Below are 5,979 nucleotides of genomic sequence, written 5' to 3' on the forward strand. Positions count from 1 at the left end.
AGCCATTTGAACCATTTTTTCGAGACCGAAAATCTCTGTGGGAATCAACACTGGCTCCGAAAACGCCCATCATGTGAAACTCAACTCACTCTGTTCGTCGACAAGACCCAGAAATAAACGGACACCGGCTTACTGTCTGATGCCGTGTTATTTGCCTTCTGAAAGGAGTTCGATACAGTTCTGCATTGCCACCTACTGAACAAAATACGAGCGTACAAAATATCAGAGCTTTCACAATAGAGGGTGAAACAAAAATGTACGGCGCAAATTGCAGGACACGTTCCTGACACGTAGACAAAGAAATCATATTACATGAACATGGGTCTGAAGACACATTTTTTACAACTCATTTTCTCCAACTCATTAATCATGGGTAACACACAAGAACAGAACCTTAGATTCATGGCGAACACACACTCTTGGTGACGTCCGCTTACGTTGCGCACCCATAATGTTTTGTTGCCATGAGACGTACGTCATTGCTAGTTTAAGGGTAACCTCAACTGTTCCAGGTATCAGTACGACCGTTGTAAGCACACGGGTTACTACGCAGAGTTAATCGCAGATTTGACTCGTGCAGTGGCAGTGTACACAAATGCAGAGGAGGCAGATACCCATGTGACGCACGCATTGGCTGACGTCAGTGGCGCTCGTGCTCAACGTTTGTACCGGGAGAGATTTCCAGGACGAAGGTGCCCCGCAGGAAAAAATTTGAAGCCACTGACCGTCGTCTTAGGGAACATGAGGCATTTAAGCCAGATACTCGAGACCGGGGGAGGCCTAGAAGGACGGGGACACCGCAACTGGAGGCGGCAGTTCTTCACGCAGCGACGACGACCTTTGTGTCAGTACAAGACACGTAGCTGAACGCTGACCACGTGCCTGTCTGGCGAGTGTTACACGAGGACAGCGTGTGCAGGCCCTATCAACAGGTGATTTCCCTGCACGGGACTCTTCTACAAGTGGTTTATTCAACAAAGTGTCAACCCTAATTTTAGTGGAACGATGGTGTCCACAGATAAGACGTCGTTCCAACGAGACTGGACAGTAAATTTTCAAAATAGGCATGTATGGGCAAACGTCTATCCTCACGCAGCTGTTGAAGCAAGTATCAACAAAGACTTTCTGTCATTTTTGTGTCGGCGTTTTTGGCCATGTTTTCCTCCCAAGTTCAACGGAGAAAGTTATCATAATTTTGCGGAGAATGTTGTACTTGGTCGGTTAGCAGATGTGCATTTATCTGTGCGACAAAACATGTAATTCATCCACGATGGAGCACCTCCTCATTTTAGTTTTAATGTCCGTCGGTTTCTAAATAATAGATCCGGTGTCAGATGGATGTGTAGAGATGGACCAATTGTTTGGCCTCCACGCTCTCCGGACCTAAGCTCACTGGACTTTTATTTGTGGGGACATTTTTAAAGTTCTTGTGTATGGAGCCTCAGAATGAGATGTTCAGTGTGTCTGTGCCCGTATTATGGAAGGCTGCGGAACAATACGCAGTACTCCAGTGGTACATCAGCGCATCCGAGATCACTACGACGGTGAGCTGATACTTCGATTAATGCCCACAGAGGGCATACTGAACATCTCCTGTGGGAAAGAGTTACGTGTGGTATGCTGGTGCGTTCTGTTCGTGTCTGTTTTCCATGATTAATGAGTTCGAGAAAATGAGCTGCAGCATGGAAAGTAAGCGTTTCCAGGCCCATTTTTATATAACATAATTTCTTCGTCTATGTGTGAGGAATGTGTCCTACAATTTGTGCCGTACATTTTTGCATTTCTATTACGCTCTGTATACTGGTTGTCTCTCCTATAGGTAATTTCCAAGAATGATTGCCTAACGAAGTTGGGGGGCTCCAAACGATACATATCGAAGATACGATAGTAAATCGATTATGGAAGTCTCGTGGCGCTGGTTACGAGTACGTTTGAAGGTGTCATTACAGAACGACAAAAGAAATGCGTTAGAGAAGCACTTGCAAATTGAAAGGAGACGACTTACCTTACTCGTCGTCGGTGTTTTTGTCTTGTGACAGTCCATGTGATGTATAAGCTGCAGGGGCAATTCCTTTTTTCCCGTACCCAGGGTAAACACTGCCAATATCATGCAGGAATATCGGCAGAGTGTCGCATGCGTCGACTTTCCCCTGCAAACGTAAGTTGTGAAAGTATAGGCACTGGAACAAATACAGTTCGTCCCTCTGCCCTGAACGCCCTTCTCTTTTTATGGTAGACTTGGCAGACTTCCACAGCCGTTCTATATTCTGGGTATGGGCACTAGCGTCATCTGAAGAGACAAACTCCACAGAGTGGTTCACGAATTCGTGCTCGAACCCTTCAGCTTTGACAGTCTGGTACGACCGAAACCCGTCTGTGGTGACTTTTGTTCCAGGCAGTATGAAATGTTTTATGAGACCCACTAAAGTCACCTTGTCTCAGGACAATACCCTCACAACGAAACACTTACGCGACTCCCTTTTTATCCCACCAAAAACCCAAATATGATCTACTTCACTTTTAGAAGGTCGTCCTCTCTGATTCTTTCGTCTAGTAATATGAGATTCACCTACTTTTACTATTTTATTTGGTCCACCAATTGGCACACTGTCATTTGTCATCATCACGTAGCACACTTCTCGACAAAACCCGATGTAGTCAAAAATGGTTCAAATGGCTCTGAGCACCATGGGACTCAACATCTTAGGTCATCAGTCCCCTAGAACTTAGAACTACTTAAACCTAACTAACCTAAGGACATCACACACACCCATGCCCGAGGCAGGATTCGAACCTGCGACCGTAGCAGTCCCGCGGTTCCGGACTGCAGCGACAGAACCGCTAGACCACCGCGGCCGGCGATGTAGTCACACACGGTATTTAGCGATAACTCAGTTTATGATGCTGTGGCTTACAACGCGTAATCTCGAATCCAGCACGACACAAGAATTACGCTCGTCTGAATCGATAATTTGGAGGACACAAACCACGTATTTTTCCTGATGCTGGTTCGCTTTCCGCAAAGTCCGCAATGAAATTGAAACGGAATCTGTGTCCACACTCCTCTTATGGAGTTTCACAGACATCGCAGCACCACAGTCAACACAGTCCCTGCTTTCCTCGTCCGGCAGAAGTCCATATTTCCGGAAAAACGTCAAACATTTGTCTATACTGGAAATGCATGGGATTAGAGTTTTCCATGTGAGGCAATCCGCAGAAGAAACTTGAGAAGCAGCACACATTACACTCGCTATCAAGAGAAACCGTGTCTATTTCCCAATGGAATCACAAAAAATTACGGAGGGAATGTAATATACATGAACTGAAGAAACGACGCAAAACTGATAAAAATGACGATCACAAATAATTTATCATAACACGCACCACGAGACTTCCATAATCGATTTACTATCGCACGTTCGATATGTAGCATTTGGAGCCCTCCAACTTCGATAGGCAATCATTCTTGGAAATTACCCTCCTATGGGTCGTCACGCTCATTTTCTCTGGTGTTTCGGCAGGCATTTGCAATTTCGTTTTTGCAACATGTAGCTGGTGTCAGCATGAACAAATTGTACTCATCAGGTCTTTTACACGACGCCCAGCGTTGACGCAATGCGTCGGTTTGTTCCCTGTTTCAAACAAAATGATTTTTAAATCGGAATTTTACGTGTTCATTCTAAAGAGCAGTAGCAAATTAACCTAGTGCGATATCCGTCTTACCGACATGTATTAACAGGAAAAGCACACCACGAAGAACAACCAGTTCTCCAGCAGTGACTGAGCAGCGCGCTACTCCGTAGAGGCAGCACTCGGACCGAGACGGGCGGTACTTGGCTGGCTGTCACCCTGGTCGGACGTGCCGACAGCGCGCTTCGCCGGCCGCTGTGTTTACATCGGTGCCTGCAACGCCGGTGCTGCGAGTGGTATCTCCGCAGCGTGTACGTGTTGTGACAAATTCTTTCTACTGAGTTGCTAGCTGAGTACAATGATGAACTGCAACAGGGCATACTCTGTGCAATGCGCATTCGATAGAAATTATCCGTGACCCACGGCTTACGAAATTCATCTGGAATCGATTCACTTTGAAAATAGCGGATAAGGATTTAGAGGGCATTGAGCTGAACTTTCCGTTGAACTCGTGTTTTGTGAAACTTTGTACCGCTAATGTTGCTGAACGGTTGGTGGCCTGTAATAACGGTGTCCGGAAATTTAAACTTGTTGGTGGTTCCATCAGAGATATTTTGGTGCAACGTGCTGCATATGGCATTTGGAATGCGAGGGTGTTCAATGTAGCGGTTTGAAGTTCCAAACGAGGAATTTGCAAAAACTTTAGAAATTCATGGAAAAGTATATTCTGTGACAAGGGAATTATGTGTACTAGGTGGACAGCGGTGCTCGTTCAGTTTTTTTTCTTTATTGTTATTTTGATACCTTTACAATAAAGGTAGGCCGGCAGCGGCCTAACTACGCCGCTCTTCAGCCACAGTGAACACATAAAGGAAACAGAAAGACAGAAGAACAAACAAACATGGTGGATAAAAACGGGAGACAGACATAGTAAAAGAAATGAAGCCGTTCACGGGCGCACTGTTTGGATAAAAACATTCATCACTGTACACAACGGGGAAGACAGAGTTTACACACGTGAACGGGGGAGCACAAACGGAGAGACACTGAAGCACCAACGCGATGACACACACGAGCACTGGCGACGATCTCCGGTGCACGAAGATGCATTGTTCACACGAAAAAGCCGGGGACCTGCCAAAGGGAAGAGGTTAGGGTAGGAGGTAGAGGGGGAGAGTGTTGATGCCAGTGGGAGAGGAGAAGGGTGAGGGGAGAGGAGGGGGAGGGGGCAGGAGAGGGAGGGAGGAAGAGAGGTGAGAGAGAAGGGAAAGAGGGTGTCCTGGAGGAAAAACACAGCGGGAGGAAGGGGAGGATCAAAGTAGGTAGGAGGGGTAGATGGAGGGGATGAGGGCATCATCAGGGGGGGGGGGGGGGGAGTTGGCGGAAGCCACCTTGGGCAAGGGTATGGAGTGTGGAGTGGTGGATAGCGGGTGGGATGTGGAAGTACAGGCGCGGCAGCACACGGGGGTGGGAAAGGATGGGAATAAGATCAAGTTTGCGTGAGATGTAAAGGATCTGTATCCGTTCGAGGAAAAGGAGGAGGTGTGGGAACGGAATTAAGTCGTAGAGGATCCGCGTGGGGGAGGGGAGGCGGATGTGATAGGCGAGGCGGAGCGCATGGCGTTCGAGGATTTGTAGAAGGTAGGAGGGGCGGTGATCCAGGCGGGATGGGCATAGCAGAGGATAGGGCGGATGAGGGATGTATAGGTGTGGAGGATGGTGGAGGGGTCCAGACCCCATGTGCGGCCAGAAAGGAGCTTGAGGAGGCGGAGACGAGGGTGTGCCTTGGCTTGGATCGTCCAGAGATGGGTGGTCCAGAAGAGGCGACAGTGAAGGGTGACGCTAGTTCAGTCAGAACGGAAGTTCGAAATCATATGCCTTCTTACGTTTACATTCGAGGGTATCGAGCTTTTGTGTCGTACAGTGGACAACCGCAGAAATGTGCAATATTTCGCTTCAGGGAACACCTGCGACAAAATTGTCCTCGAGGAAGCCCGTACAACTACCTAGGCAACACCTGGTCAGCCTCGTACCCTGTGAAGATCTTTGTATTGCCGTCTTTCGGCAGGTGGTGTCACTTTGTCATCATCACTGGTCTTCCCTTCACGGAAACAAGCTCTGGGAATTAAACGTCTCCCACCGGTTTGGTCGACCCCCTCTCGGTCCTCTCGCTGCGACGAGGTCGCGTATTAGGCATAGCCATTTGTTAACGGGTGGTCCCCTACCACTTTGTGCTCATTGTCCTCAACCTTTGACGGTTCTCCATTTCCTGGCGAAACGCCCTTTTTTTAAAACTACTTACGTTCTCGTTTATGTTTGCCGTTTGTGTTATCGACCGTTTTATCGAAG

Source organism: Schistocerca americana, chromosome 1, assembly GCF_021461395.2.
Source record: "Schistocerca americana isolate TAMUIC-IGC-003095 chromosome 1, iqSchAmer2.1, whole genome shotgun sequence".
Classification (NCBI taxonomy): domain Eukaryota; kingdom Metazoa; phylum Arthropoda; class Insecta; order Orthoptera; family Acrididae; genus Schistocerca; species Schistocerca americana.